This window comes from Bidens hawaiensis, unplaced genomic scaffold (assembly GCF_021521415.1).
Source record: "Bidens hawaiensis isolate Kalapana, Puna unplaced genomic scaffold, B.hawaiensis_p1.1 tig00032448_1, whole genome shotgun sequence".
In the NCBI taxonomy this organism is placed as follows: Eukaryota; Viridiplantae; Streptophyta; class Magnoliopsida; order Asterales; family Asteraceae; genus Bidens; species Bidens hawaiensis.
In genome coordinates this window covers 39,547-55,350 of record NW_027495528.1, presented here as the reverse complement: position 1 = coordinate 55,350, position 15,804 = coordinate 39,547, and positions in this window count along the sequence as shown.

Below are 15,804 nucleotides of genomic sequence, written 5' to 3'. Positions count from 1 at the left end.
GTCACGGCAAAAACGTGCGTATATTTTTGTTTTTGCCACGGTCTTTTTATGTAAATATGTTAATTTGTTGTATTTTGAGTGTGGACGAATTAACTTATTGCTTTAATTTTGGTGTCGTAACTTGATTCCAACTAAACTCGTGTCAGTTCACCACCACAACACATGGTTTTCTACGTACGCTTTAGTCCTGACAAAGTCGATTCCGACTGAATACGCACTAGTTCGCAAACGCAACGTGCGGGTTTTTTTATTACTTTTTTTGTCACTCGATTCCAGAATTAACGAATTCGTATCAGTTCACAACTGCAATGCGCTTTTTTTTGTTCACCACATTTTTTTATATTTTAAATATGCTAAATTGTTGTATTTGGGTATGGACGAATTTATGATTTGCTTTATTTTTGGCATTGTAACCAGATACCAACTGAAGTGTCATTGGTTTGTAACCGCAATGCGTGTTTTGTATGTTAATTTGTTGTATTTTTCCGTTAACAAACTTTTTTTGGGAAGGGGGGGGGGGGTTATTACTAGTTTCGTAACACAGCATCGATCGAATTCACCTCGACTAGCAGACGTATTGCACGATTTGATAAGTTGTACGAGTACGACTTCCAATAACATTGACCCGGCGCAATGCGCCGGGAAACTTCCTAGTTTATTTATAAACTAGATTTTATCCCCCGTATTACGGGGGTTGTTATACATTATTCGTTTTTAATATTTATATATGTATATTTGGATTTTAATTTTACTTATTGTAAGAAAATTAATAATTAATATACTTGAGGTTTGATGATGAAATGGTTTCATAAATATATAATATGTTATAATCTGGTTTAAAAGCTATCTGGGTTTGGTGATACCCATTACCCGTTTATTTTCTTTATTATAAAATTGTTTCTTAATTATAAATAATATCTTTTTATAAATAAAATAGGATATTAATTTTTAGTATATTCCTATTTTATAGGATTTTCATATCAAATATTTGATGAAATTGATTTTTAATATAAAGAGATGTTATAACAGTTTAAGAGCTATTTGAGTTTGGTGAGACATTTACCCGTGAATTCGGGTCAAATGTGTGAGAAGCCTTCATTTACAAATAAAGCAACCTAATGGCTTGAGATAATGGTTGTTTTACATTTTTCGTTTTATAATATTTATTTTTTGGATTTTAATTTTCTTTATTGTAAGAAAGTTAATAATATACTTAGAGGGTGTTTGAGATTGCTTATTTTCATCAACTTATAACTTATTAACTTTTTGAAAAGTAATAAGGTGTTTGGGATTATTTATAGATAGAATTACATAAATTGTCCTTTATCTTTCACCTAAATTTCACTCGTTGTCCCTGATCTTCAAAATTGATCTTTTTTGTCCTTTACGTTTCAAAATCCTTCAGCGTTTGTCCTTTTCGTCCAACTCAGATAAAAATCTTCGTTAAGTCAGGTCATGTGAGGGCAAATTGGTCATTTAACTATTAAATTAAAAAAGTATTTTAATAAATAAAGAAAACAATAAAAAAAACTAAAAATAATATTTAATTTCTCTCTCTCCTTCTTCTTCTTCCTCCTCCTCCACTACCAATCTCCGCAGCCACCATCACCGCCGTCTTCTCCGACAAAGAAAACCAACTCCACCTCCACTCCCACCGGAAACCACCACCACCACCTCCGATGAGCATCGGTGAACCGCCATTAACATCGGATATCTCGATTCCGTCCGTTCCGACGCCCGTTCAGTTTTTCCACCACCACCGCCCGTTCAGTTTTTCCTCTGTTTAACCGTGATCTACTGATTCAAAACGACGACGCCATTAACGCCGGTGAACCTCCGATGAGCACCTGTGTCGATGAAGACGGTGGCGGTGGTCCATAATCAAACCACTAAAAGCTTAAACATAAAATGAATCTATTTATCAATAAATAATTTGTAATGTCTCAAAGAGCCAGCAGCCTCTGCAAACCTGGGCATCAATTTGGCACTCCTAACGTCCCACGGCGCATAACCCAGAACGAAAACATACTCGTTTCCATCAATTGCTTTCTGGGTATTGTCGTTATTGAGCTCAAGAACGATTCTTTAAGCTTTGGTTAAGACATCTGTATCAGATGAGGGCTTTGGGGATGATTGGGTGTCTAATTCTTCTTCTTCGTCTAGTGCGATTAGATCTTCAATTTCGTATGAATCTTGAGAAATGGTTGAATTGATGAATAAAGATAGTGAAATAAGGAGGATTATGGTGAGTGAGATGAATTTTGAAGTGGGTTTTGGAGAAAGCATTGTAAAGATTTGATATGTGAAGTGGGTTGCTGCGCTCATTGGAGGTGGTGGTGGGAGTGGAGGTGGAGTTTGTTTTCTTTGTCGGAGAAGACGGCAGTGATGGTGGCTGCGGAGATTGGTAGCGGAGGAGGAGGAAGAAGAAGGAGAGAGAGAAATTAAATATTATTTTTAGTTTTTTTTATTGTTTTCTTTATTTATTAAAATACTTTTTTAATTTAATAGTTAAATGACCAATTTGCCCTCATGTGCAAGGCACATGATCTGACTTAACGAAAAATTTTAACTGAGTTGGGCGAAAAGGACAAACGCTGAAGGATTTTGAAACGTAAAGAACAAAAAAGATCAATTTTGAAGATCAGAGACAACGAGTGAAATTTGGGTGAAAGATAAAGGACAATTTCTGTAATTCTGTCTTATTTATATTGTGAGAGAAAAAGTACCATAAGTTACACTTTTGTAACTTATTAACTTAATTAAAAGTTATAAAGAGGTAAAATAAGGAATCCCAAACACCCCCTTAGGGTTTGATGATGAAAGGGTTTCATAAATAAATGATATGTTATAACCTGTTTAAAAACTATCTGAATTTTGTGACCCATGATCCGCTTATGTTTTTTACTGTAAATTGTTTATTAATTATAAATAATATCTTTTTCTTTTTAAATTGGATATTAAATTTTAGTATATGTTTTAATTTATTGAGATGTTATAACACGTTTAAGAGCCATCTGGTTTTGGTAAGACCCATACTCATGAATTTGGGTTAAATCAATGAGCGGCCTCCATTTAAAAATCAAGCAATCTGGTGGCTTCCATAAAAAGGAGAAACGACCAAATCGCGACACATGGGATTTTAGTGTTTTCGTTTATATATATTATAGAATATAGATAGATATAGATTATAAACAAACATGGCTCATATTCAAAATTATAGTCATTTTATTCTTTAACTAGAGAACATAGTGTAAAAAAACTCTCCAAAGAATTGTAAAAATAGACATTATATTATGTTCCGAATTGTAACTAGAACACTACTAAAACAGAGTAATGACATAGGGTGCTTGTCTAGACACCGATAAAACGCTGGTTAAAGATGGTCTTATAGCATATCCATTAAAAAATACGAATATTACACCCAAGCGATAAAAAAAATGTTTTCTTATTGTACCGAAGCTTCTCTAAATAAAAGAGAGAGAGAATTAAATTTTCTCATTTCCATCTATAAACAAACATAGTTCCTATTCAAAATTAGGAGTTATGTTTTATTTATACCATACTAAATATATAAATCGACTATAAATATAACTATATAACATTATATAAATGATCACATATCAATCGCTTGATATATTGTATTTTGAGGGCTGTGTGAGAACATTCAAATCCTACACCATATTATCATTCATCTCTAAAATATAAAGAAAAACAAAGTCTTTCAGTTATAAAGCTTTCACATTCCATTCTTCATGCTTTAAAGTATAGCCTAGAGTAATTCCATTCTTCATGCTTTAAAATATAGCAGAGAGTAACTCTGCTATATATTTTGGTGGATGTGAGTTTTACCAACCGAGCCAATTTAATGTTATTAAACTATAAGGATTTGTATACTATATATATGAGTGGTGAAAATGTTTTGGTCCTAAAAAGTTCTTGGGTCTTGGGTCGTTGCCCTTTCTGCCCACTTTATGGGTTGAGTTGAGTTTGGGCATGAAAGGGCTTTTAGCCTAGTGATATAATGATATTGTATAAGGTTTTGTCTTTTGAGCAAATCTCGTTGTTAAAACAAAATAATTTAGGAGGTGAGTCAGATTTCCAATAAAAACATATGTGAAAAGGCCTACATGGTGAAATTCAAGAACAACATTCATTTTTGTATGAAGGACGATTGGATTGTGTTGGCATACTCATGTCCATGATTTAAAATAAAAATATCACCATGCGTGATTGATGTTTAAATTAAAAACATGTGTTTGAATATCAATCTTGACATCCTTAGACAAATAAAAGAATCTTGAAACAATATGCCACAAAAGGACACAAAAGCTCCACGCATGATGGATATGATTAACCTCTGTTTCCTTTCCACTTGTGTTCAAAATAAGGCAACAAATTTTCTAGAGAGAACTTCGGTTTTTGTTAAAAAAAATATATAGACGTCGCGTATGGTTGGGTTTTTGTTAAAAAAAAATATATATAGACGTCGCGTATGGTGCTATTTGCGGCGTAAAGTTGAGTTTTTTTTTTTAAATTCAATTTTTTTGTCTTATTATGTTTTCTTTTGTTTCCTTTCTCTTTTTTCTTATTTTTATATAATAAATTTTATATAAAGGTATGTTTTTGATTTATTATTAATAAATTTAAATAGTTATTATTAGCAATCAGCTCGATTTCTAGGAGTTCGTTCAAAAACAATAAACACATATTACACTAAATAGGTTTAGCCACGAACCACCGTGAACTCGGTTATAATTTAGGAGCGTGATCATCACATGACCACATTTGATACAATGAGGTTAGTAGATTCGTAGACGTTTGGTGTGATATGCTTTGGCTTGATAGGTTTCACAGCCTTGCCAAACCTTCCAGGAAAGCAACTGGGTCTCGAAGTTGATCGAGATTTATGCGCATTGCTTTTCCTTAGGCTCACAAGCCTTGGTGTCAAGGGTTCGGAGAGCAAGTGTGTCCCCCATCCAGTTACAACATATTCGTCACATGAATCATCCTCAAGGAGAGATGGGAGAAAAAGGGTGGAATTTCTTAAGAAAGTTCCCAAGTAAATAACAACTAGGGTTTGAGAAAAAAAATTATAATATAAATAAATAAAATTCATTTTTTAGGAGGAAAAAAATGTTTTGATATAAGGCATAGCCTTGGAATAGTGTGTGCTTTTGTGTAGAAGAATAATATCAAATTATTAAATACTATTAAAGCTACGACAATCAATAATATAATTTAGGGTGCAAACACGTAAAGGCATATCACGTATGGGGACTCTAAGCATGTTACTAGGTCGTTATGTCTACCCACCTATCTTATAGCATTTGGCTCTAATACCAATCTGTCACACCCCGACCAAAGGCGGCGGAACATGTCGGGGCGTAACGTATTGATCAGACAGTAGCTCAAAAGATACAAATTAAAGTGATAATAATTATTTAATTCATTAATATCAAAACAAGTACACAATTACAATCGAATCAAATACATATTTTGAATAAATATCCTAAGTCCAACTAATTATCTTCGATCTTGATTACATCAAATACTTGAACCCGCGTGTATAAAAATAGAGTTTGTCAACATGAATGTTTGTGAGAATACATAAGTTTGAGTTTAGATACATATAGATAAAATCACAATTCATATGTCAATAATAAGCATTACAATTTGTATGAAAATGTAAACAATTAAATAGAGGTGGACGCGTTCTTATTGATACAAAATCAACGTACTTGGGTAAATGTATGATCATACAAGATGAAAATAGACGAGGATGAGATACCAAACCACCAAACAATAAAATAAGCATTTAAGCACATAGAGCATAATCATAGAGCATGCAATAATCACACATAAGCATAATTGAATTGTGTTTTGAATAGATGTGGTAATAAAATTCGAATAATACATAAGGTATACATACTACCTCCAAAATATGTAAAAGAGGAAAAAAGGGGGTATGTAAACTCACATTGTATATGGTGGGTTGAAAGATTAAGGTCTTGGTTAAGCGCGTGAATGTCCTAACGTGTAATCTCTAAATAAAAGTAATAAGGCTAGTTTTAGTTTATGTTTAACGAATAATTAACTAAGGATTATAATGGTAGGATGATATGATAACTTGTACTTGAAAAAGGAAAAGAAGGATGCAAACAGAATTTGGACAGCTTGCTGTCATAGCATAGATACATTATTAAAATAATATGAAAAAAATTCCCAAAAATTATAAAAAACTCCAGTCAACTAAATCAATGTGTTAGGAACAACTTTCATTAAGAAAGTTTGGTCAGATTCGGACCCGAGATTGGCTAAAACAACCATTCTTCTAAAAGGATATAGATTTGCGCACTAATTTTAGTTTGACCACTATTGAATCTCAAAAATGAATTAAATTGCAAATAAAACGTCATTAGAACCACAACTCAATGAATTTAGTTATGGGCTTTGACTTTGCACCATTTCAATTTATTATGACTAAGTTATGGCTTAACCTTTGTTGTCCAAGAATTTTGTTAATTCGGAATCATTACAATTAGTAATGTCCGTTGCACTTTGAAATGGTTTTTAATGGAAATAAATTATAATCCATTTGATGGGGTGATGGATACATTCATATAAATAATATGTATCATCAAACCCTTATGGTTATTGTATTAAAGAAAATCAAATTAAAACATAAAGTTGCAAAGAACGTAAAAACTTTTGTTAAGGTGTGACCATTGAAGATCATCTTCCAATCTTTAGTTCTTTGTCTCCTCCATAACACACACCATGGTACATAGATTACGTGGGATCCTTGACATGAATATATGATGGTTTTGCAACCATGTAAATGAAGAAGATGAACAAGAATAAAAGAAACCTTAAAGATAGTACAACTAGTGTTACACAACAACTTGATTACCTTAATTTTTTTGACAAAATAATAACAATAAGAAAAATGAAGAAGATGGAGTTGAGAGAAGGAGAGGGCAGACGATAAATTCTTCTTTGAATTTCAAAGAAGAATAATAATGTACAAAATAAAAAGTGTGGATGATAGTCTCATATAAATAACAAGATTTGGAGGGGCTAACTTAGGAAAGTTTGTTTTTGTAAAAAGTTGTAAAACTTGGAGAAGGGGAAAGGGGGTGGGGTGAACGGTTTTGGGGGTGTTTTGGGTTGGATTATATTGTACCTAGGCTAGTTACATGTTTAAAGGTCCATGTAACAATTTACTGTGTTATAAAATAAAGGAAACACACTTATGAGTTATAAATTATTATGTATAGGCAAAATACATATATATAACTTATTAGGGACTCCAAATATCGAGTTAGGTTATACGAGTTCCAAACACTTTAAATACGTAACACATTATAAGTAACGATGTGAGGTTACAATTTTTGATTCATCAAAACTTGCGAATATTATAGCATAGTAAATATGATATAACGCTAATATCAATGAACAATAATATGATTAAAACATAGACATTCAACATTTCATTGATTAAAAAAGTTTCTAATCACATAGAAAACTACAATGGGTCGGGTTTCGAGTTTGAAATTAACGAATGTTACAGCATTTCCTACTTTTGGGATTTTCATCCCGAAGTTAAGGAAAACTATAACATAGAATTTAGAATTTAAATTCAAGAGAAACATTTTCTAATTTTTTTAAGTAGAAATAACACAGATCTTCGAGTAGCCCGAACAACGCTACAAACAGATAATATGATAAGGACAATTATATATAGGATGTACCTGCAGCATACCCAGCATGCCCCAACTCAGAACCTATGGTGATTTTGGGCAACGATACAAATATCGAACACGCTGCGGCGTCAGATTAGTGATGTTATCCAAACGCACGGCTCGATAAGTACTGGGAACGTGTTGCGGTGGCGGCTAATATTAAACAATAATAAAACATTTAATAATTAAACGAATTAAAAGTAACCCGTAACAACAATATAATAAATGTACCTCATGTGCGTCCAGATCAGGTGCCACGCCCCCACCATCATCCGCATTCGCGCCGGCCCCGCCTTAGCACCCTCGTCGACAAGCTGGTCGACTGCACTTCAGTTGCCTCGAGTGTGGGAGGCTATACTAAACGTACCTGGACGTAAGGGGCTCGTGCCACAACCCCGGTCACGGGACGATCGTACGGTCCGTTGGGCCCCTCAAACGATAGAACAATATTCATGCTGGAGCAACGCTCGTGATCCAGCAGGTGCGGAGGGATCCCTAGGATAGGTAAAGCATCTACCTGATCTCCATACCCTCAACGAGATCATAATCTGGGTGACGTACGATCACCCAGCAAAGACCCTTGCGAATGCCGTCGGTAATACCCACAAAGTTGTCTGCAAATCCCCGAGCAAGGTTGTTGGTCGTGCTGGTCAGCAGGCACCGTAGAAAAAATAGGTCACGGAGGCTGTAGTGCTCCGCGCCCTGACTACGCCCGTAATAGACGTCGTAATCAGTCTATGAAGATACCTGTATAATATAATATAATATAATATAATATAATATAATATAATATAATATAATATAATATAATATAATATAATATAATATAATATACACTTACTTGTGCAATGGGTCCCGCGGAGACCTTGGCTTTTGTGGCCTTAGCCCTGAAAGCCTCATTGCTAATCATGCTCCACCATATCGCAAGTTGTCGTCCGGTAGCTGGTGTATGCTCTTCGTGTAAAGCAAAAGCCGTACCTCCGCCTCTATGTATAGACCGAGCGTCATAGCGAACTCCTCCATAGGGAGGTGGATATCGCCCCCGAACATGCGAAAATAAATCTCCGCGTGATGAACATATGCACCTGGCTGACTCCTCCAGATCTCCTCCGTACCCGCTGCACGTGGCCTGAAACAATATAATATAATCTAGTATATTATAATATAATATTAAAAAATATAATATTAAAGAAAATAATATTATATAATATTATATAACATAGTTAACTAAAAAACTTATAGATACCTGACATGTAACGTAGAGTACAACTCAAGTGTGAGCTCCCGATGCGCGGTGTGGGCAACACTGAAACATCGAATTCCAGGCATACCTTAACCGATGTACTCAGTCGACCCCATCCCAGACGGCACAATCGTCTAAAGACTGCCAACAGATAACCGTGTTGTAACGCGAGGTCATCCTTTGAAGGCGCGATACCGGACGGAATGGTCGGTACCGACCTGGAACTGTAGATTTGAGTAATCAACCAAAATGTCGTCACCCTCTATCTGGTGCTCCTGCTCCGGCTTCACATCCTCGCTCTCCATCTATTATAATACAATATAATATAATATTATATAACATAATAATAATAGTAGTAGTAGTAGTAGTAGTAGTAGTAGTAGTAGTAGTAACAATAATAATAATAACAATAACAATAACAATAATAGTAATAATAATTAATAATAACAAGATTTTTTACTCGCGCGTTGCAGCGATGTGCTTATACGATTATAAAGTGCCTTACATATATGTTTAAACTCGTACTAATGGTTCCTAAATTAGTTCTAAACAACCATTTGTTGGCCAACAACACTGTAACACCCCGGCTTTAAGCGGAATACACCCAGGTGTAACGTACAGATCATTCATAAGCTCGTAACACTATTAAAGCGAATTATGTTTATTTCATTTCATAACATAGCAAGTACACAAATTGTTCATAAAAGTAAAAGAAACAATCAACAATTCATCGAATCACAAATAAGTTCTTTATTTAAATAACCTAAGATATACTGATGATCTTCATCCTTAACACGCCTTCGATTTAACCTGTAGCATGTTGAAAATAATAAATTTTTGTCAACATTTAAGTTGGTGAGAATTCATAAGTTTAAAGTATATATATATAAAATGAAATTTCTTGATTCATATGTCTCATGCAATAATATCAACCATATATAGATGATAATCTTTGAAATTGGAATAGTGAATTGTAAATTCTTTAGAATTGGAATGACAATGGTAATGCTATTTTAATACTTCTGTTTTATGTATATTGATACAAAGGGAAAAAGATAAATAAATACATGAATGATAGCACTAAAGTTGGTAATATAATCACAAAATATATGGTTGGAGATTCCCTTGATTGAGCAACGGTTCAAAATATTAATGGTGCCTGCTGTCAAAATCTCTTTAACAAGGAAATAATGTATTTTCTATATTCATTCTTATATTTTCTAACACTTCCCCTCAAGTTGAGTAGTGGGATTTCCGATGCTCAACTTGTCGAGGCAATGACTGAAAATTCTTCGGTTGACGACTTTTGTTAATATATAATTGGTCTTCTGATCGGACAAATGGTAACTCCATAATTCCGGCGTCAAGTTTTTCTTTGATGATGTTTCTATCGACTTCCACATGTTTTGTACAATCATGCTGGACAGTATTTTTTGTAATTTGTATTGCGGCTTTGTTGTCACAATGATTCTACTAGCTTCAGTTTGGAGAAAACCAATTTCTGTCGTAAGTTTACGTATCCACAATACCTTTGTCACGCCCCATGCAATTCCTCAGAATTCTGCTTCAGCACTGGATAATGCGACAACCTTTTGTTTTTTTGCTTCTCCTTGTAACTAAATTTCCACCAACTAGAGTGAAATAATCCGTTGTTAATCTTCCATCATCTTTGTCCCCCGCCTAGTCTGCATCAGTATACACTTGAACTTTTAGGTGTTGATTTGATTGGAAGAGAACCCCGTGGCCTGTTGTCCCTTTGAGATATCTGATAATCCTCCATACTACTTCCATGTGAGTGACTTGAGGTTGATGCATGAACTTGCTGACTACTCCAACTGCATATGCCGATGTTTGGACGAGTTTGAGAGAGATATATTAATTTTCCTACCAAGCGTTGGTATCTTCCTTTGTCTGCCAGTTCCCCTCCTTCCGTATGGAGTTTATGATTAACCATCATTGGTGTATCGGCTGGTTTACAGTCGATCATTCCTGTCTCGGCTAAAAGGTCAAGAATATATTTTTTTGACATATAAAAATATCTTGTTTAGATCTTAGTACTTCAATTCCAAGAAAGTACTTAAGCCTTCCAAGGTCCGTCATTTCAAATTCTTTAAACAGTTTGCTTTTAACTTCTTCATTTCTTCATCATCGTTCCCTGTAATGATCATGTCATCAACATATATGATTAAACAAGTTACAAGGTTACCTATGTTTTTACGGAAGATAGTATGATGAGAATTGCTTTGTCTAAATCCATATCCCTTCATTGCTTGGGTGAATCTGCCGAACCAAGCTCTAGGAGACTGTTTCAGCCCATAGATAGTTTTTTTTAGTGATAGACTTCCTTTGCTTTGAAATTTTTTGTGAACCCGGGTGGAGCTTCCATATATACCTTTTAAATTCTCCATGAAGAAAGGCATTCTTAACATCAAATTGGTGAAGAGGCCATCCTTCATTTGCAGCGATCGAGAAAAGGACCCTGATTGTGTTAATCTTAGCTACTGGAGAGAATGTTTCTTGGTAGTCAATTCCATACGTTTGAGTGTAGCCTTTAGCAACCAATCGTGCTTTGTATCTTTCAATGGTTCCATCTGGTTTATGTTTAATCGTGAAGAACCATCGACATCCGACGGGTTTCTTTCCTCTTGGATGATCACATATTTCCCATGTATCATTTTTAATCAGTGCTTTCATCTCTATTTCCATAGCATCCTTCCAGTTTTTCGATCCTAAAGCTTGCTCTATAGAGTTTGGAATTTGTTCGGCATATAGAGAAGCGTTAAAGGCCTTAGCTTCTTTAGAAAGGTTTCCTTCTGCAATATTGGCTATGGGATATCTAGAAGATTTATATTGTTCATATGGAGAGTATCTCTTTGTAGGAATTCCTCTGTTGACTTGGGAGGACATATCTCTCAGTTGTTTCTTATTGTCTTGTTTCTTCTTGTTCCACCTGCACAGTTTGAGGTTCTTCTTGTTCCATTGCACTGTTTGCTCTACTTCTATCTCATGGTTGTTAATTATATCAATATTTTCATGAGAAACTTCTTTTGTTGTATTTACAGATATATGGGAATTACTTACCTCGGTTGTTAGGTCGGGAGATACTGGGATTGTAGCACTGATTGTTGATCCACCAGATTGGTATGGAGTTGGTGACTCATCTTCGGTATTGTGATTGACTCTTACGAGAGATGGGGCCCATTTTGGAACCCACTTTAGCCAACTTAGTGTGTCATGTTCTTTCTCCTCCTCACCATTAAGTTGGGAGGTAAAAAAGTGTGCGGTTTCAAGGAAGTCACAATTCATGGTAATGTACATATGACCTTTTTTAGGACTATAGCACCGGTATCCTTTTTGGCTGACACCATATCCTAACAAAACACATTTTTCAGCACACGGGTCAAGTTTGGTCCGGCTAACTTTAGGAATGTGTACAAAGACAGGGCATCCAAATACTCGTGGTTGTAGGGTAAGAGTGGGCGGTAGTTTGGTAAATTCAGGAAGAGTTTGAAGAGCGGTTTTTAGGTCAAAAGCTTTGGTTGGTAGCCGATTGATAAGGTACGTGTCAGTAGCGAGCGCCTCGGGCCAGAAGGACGTAGGAACTTGAGATTCAATTAGAAGGGCTCGTGTTATTTCTAAGAGGATATGGTTTTTCCTTTCGACCGTGTCGTTTTGTTTGGGAGTGTGTGTGCATGACGTTTGGTGAATTATTCCTTCGTTTGACAAAAAAAAGTTTCATTGATTCATTTATGTATTCCCCACCATTATCAGACCGCAGAGTTTGGATGCTAGTTTTAAATCGAGTTTGTATCATGGCATATAACATAGTAAATTTATCAAAGACTTCAATTTTGTTTTTTAAAAAATAAATCCATGTCATACAATTCTATGAACACGTGTAACAGCAGAAGCAAGGTCCTTTCCAGTTGGTAACAACCAACGTACTCAGATAATCGCACAATGCACGCAAGGTCCTTTCTAGTTGGGGACAGCCAACATACTCGGATAATCGCACAACGCACGCCAGGTCCTTTCCAGTTGGTAGCAACCAACGCACTCGGATAATCACACAACGCAAGTAAACAAATAAACACACAAGTTCATAATGCGAATTGTAGTTTGAATAAAGCATATTAAGTGATCATTTGAGTAGAATATACATGCTACCCCCAAAATGTAAAAACGTTTAAAAAAGGGGTGTGAGAAACTCACCTTAGAAATTGAAGCGGGAAAATAAAGATAAACCGAATGTGGCAAAGGAACCGAAACGACCTATCCGCACGAACTATAAGTAAAAATAAATTCAAAAAATTCAAAGACTAAACTAAAGGGATTATTAAAGTTAATTATGTCTAATTTGATCGGGAATATATATTATTTTATTTAACTTTTATTATTTTAAGGCATTGATTATTTTAATATTATTCTAAGTCTTAACAGAAATTTTAACGGTTTATATTATTTTATAACTATAGCACCAATATGAAAGTTTCGACAATTGCAAGGCACGGATTTTAAATGGGAATTTTATCTCGAACAATGTTAACGAAGTAAAATTAAAACTAACGAATTATAAGGCTAACGGATTGAGATTAACAAATTATAAGCTAACGAATTTTAAAGTTAACGACTAAGGTTTAACGAAATATAAGATAATGAATTAAGGTTTAACGAATTAAAATTTAATGAATTAAAAGCTAAGCGAATTTTAAAGTTAATGAATTAAATCTAATGTAACGGAATTTATAAACTCATTTTTAATGGTTTAATGAGTTATAAAGTTAATAAAGTAACGGAAATACAAATTAGTTTTAACGGCTTAACGAATGTGGAAGCTGGGCTTTAGTTGAAAATGATAAATTATAATTTATAAAAATTTTATTTAGGTTGAAAATAATCATAATTGATTTATTATCATTTTTTAATATAATTTATTTCATTTATTAAATAATAACTAAAATGGTTTAAAAATAATATAAAAAAAGATGCATTGACCTGGGTTCAAACCCGGGCATGAGGTTTATCAAGAGCACACTTAACCACTGGACCAGGCTACATCTTTGATTACAAAATATATAAAAAAAAAAATAGACATGCAAAGGTTCATGTTCATCATCTACACAATTAAACCCTAGATTTCATTTCCCTCAATCCATACCATATTTGTTAAATCAACGTTAGGGGTTTTATTAATCGCATCAAAACTAATAATAACTATATGAAAGTTACCCAGAATGGTGACGGTTTAATGGAGAACGAGAGCTCACCGGGAAACTAACTTTGAAGATAAAAAAAAAAGATTACAGAGGGTATGTTGATGTGATATGAGATTGTGAACGAGTTTAGTTTGATGTGAGGATTGTATTTATAATAGTAATTGGAACGAACAATCGTTAACTGATATTAATTGATAATGGCCGATTTTCTGGCGATTATACGGGATTTATTTGACAATTTGAAACCGTTATAACCTAAACTGGTTAATGATTAACGTAATATATTGAAGTCTAAAGTCGTTCCAACAAGTTAATTAGTCAAAGACTAGTTTTACGGTGCATTTTAGGCTTCGCCCGAAAAATTGTTGCCACCGGTGGCGGCCTTGGCCGGAAAAATGGGAACTAGGGGTGGGTGGGTGGGGGGGGGGGGGGCTGGGCTAATGGATTAAATAAATATATTTTGAATTGTAATTTTCAGTTTTGGCCCTTCAAGTTTGAATTTCTTTCAAATCAGATTTTAAGTAAATTTACAAAATAAACCTCGAACTTTGAATTGTTTTATAAATGAAACAAAAATTAATATACTTGAAAAAATTTCGAATTAAACCCGTAAACATTAATTCTTGGAGTTTTATAAATGGATCGAAATTATATAAAACAAACGAATGATGAACTTCAATCGTCGGAACTATTTTATTAATGATAAATAATAAATGATAATACATCAAAACAACCCAACGGGCTAGGTTAACGAATTCAAATACAAATACGAATACAAATAAAAATTGGCGAATGTCATATACGTTCATAAGTTACTCGAATCATCTAAGATATCTAATAAAAAAGGCCATAATTTCACTATTTATGTGAGAGAAGGAGAAAGAGTTACCGCAGGTGGTGACTCTAGTGGTAGATATTGGCAAAGACCATGGGGCCGATGGTGCTGCTCTCTTTTACTTCTTCTACACAATAATGAAGGACTTCGATATGACATCCAACCATCTCCACAAATCTTAATAATCTATCTTACTAGAACTCTAGCGTTGCGTTCTCTACCAAAACATGATTAAATAGAAGCTAAAAGCAGAGTTGTCCAGCCATTATAGTTGTAAACACAATAATATCTTGCCCCCAAAAGTCGAGCTCTCAAAAACAACGAGCGGAAAACCACGTACTGTAACATTTCGGGTTTTTACCATATTCGTTTGTTTTCATTTTGTTCATTCTTTATTTATACTACAAAAGTGCATGTATAACCTAGTAAAATCCATACATTTTTAAAAGCTAACAAAATTAAATCATATTTGTATGACATAATTATAGATATATTAAAATACATACATGTGCTTCCTTTTTCCTTAATCTGTCGAGATATGCACACACATATAAGTCATACATTTTTTTTACAAAAAGATTTAAAATCCAATTCTTGAGATAACTTCCAACTCTCCTAAAAATATAACCCCTTGGATTCTCTACTAAATAACATATGCAATTGCAAGTATCTAGTCATAACATTTTAAAGTTACAAAACCATTTCCTTCCTACATTTCTTTTTCTTTATCTATTTACCTTCTAGATGATAGTTGACTTAGCAAAGATA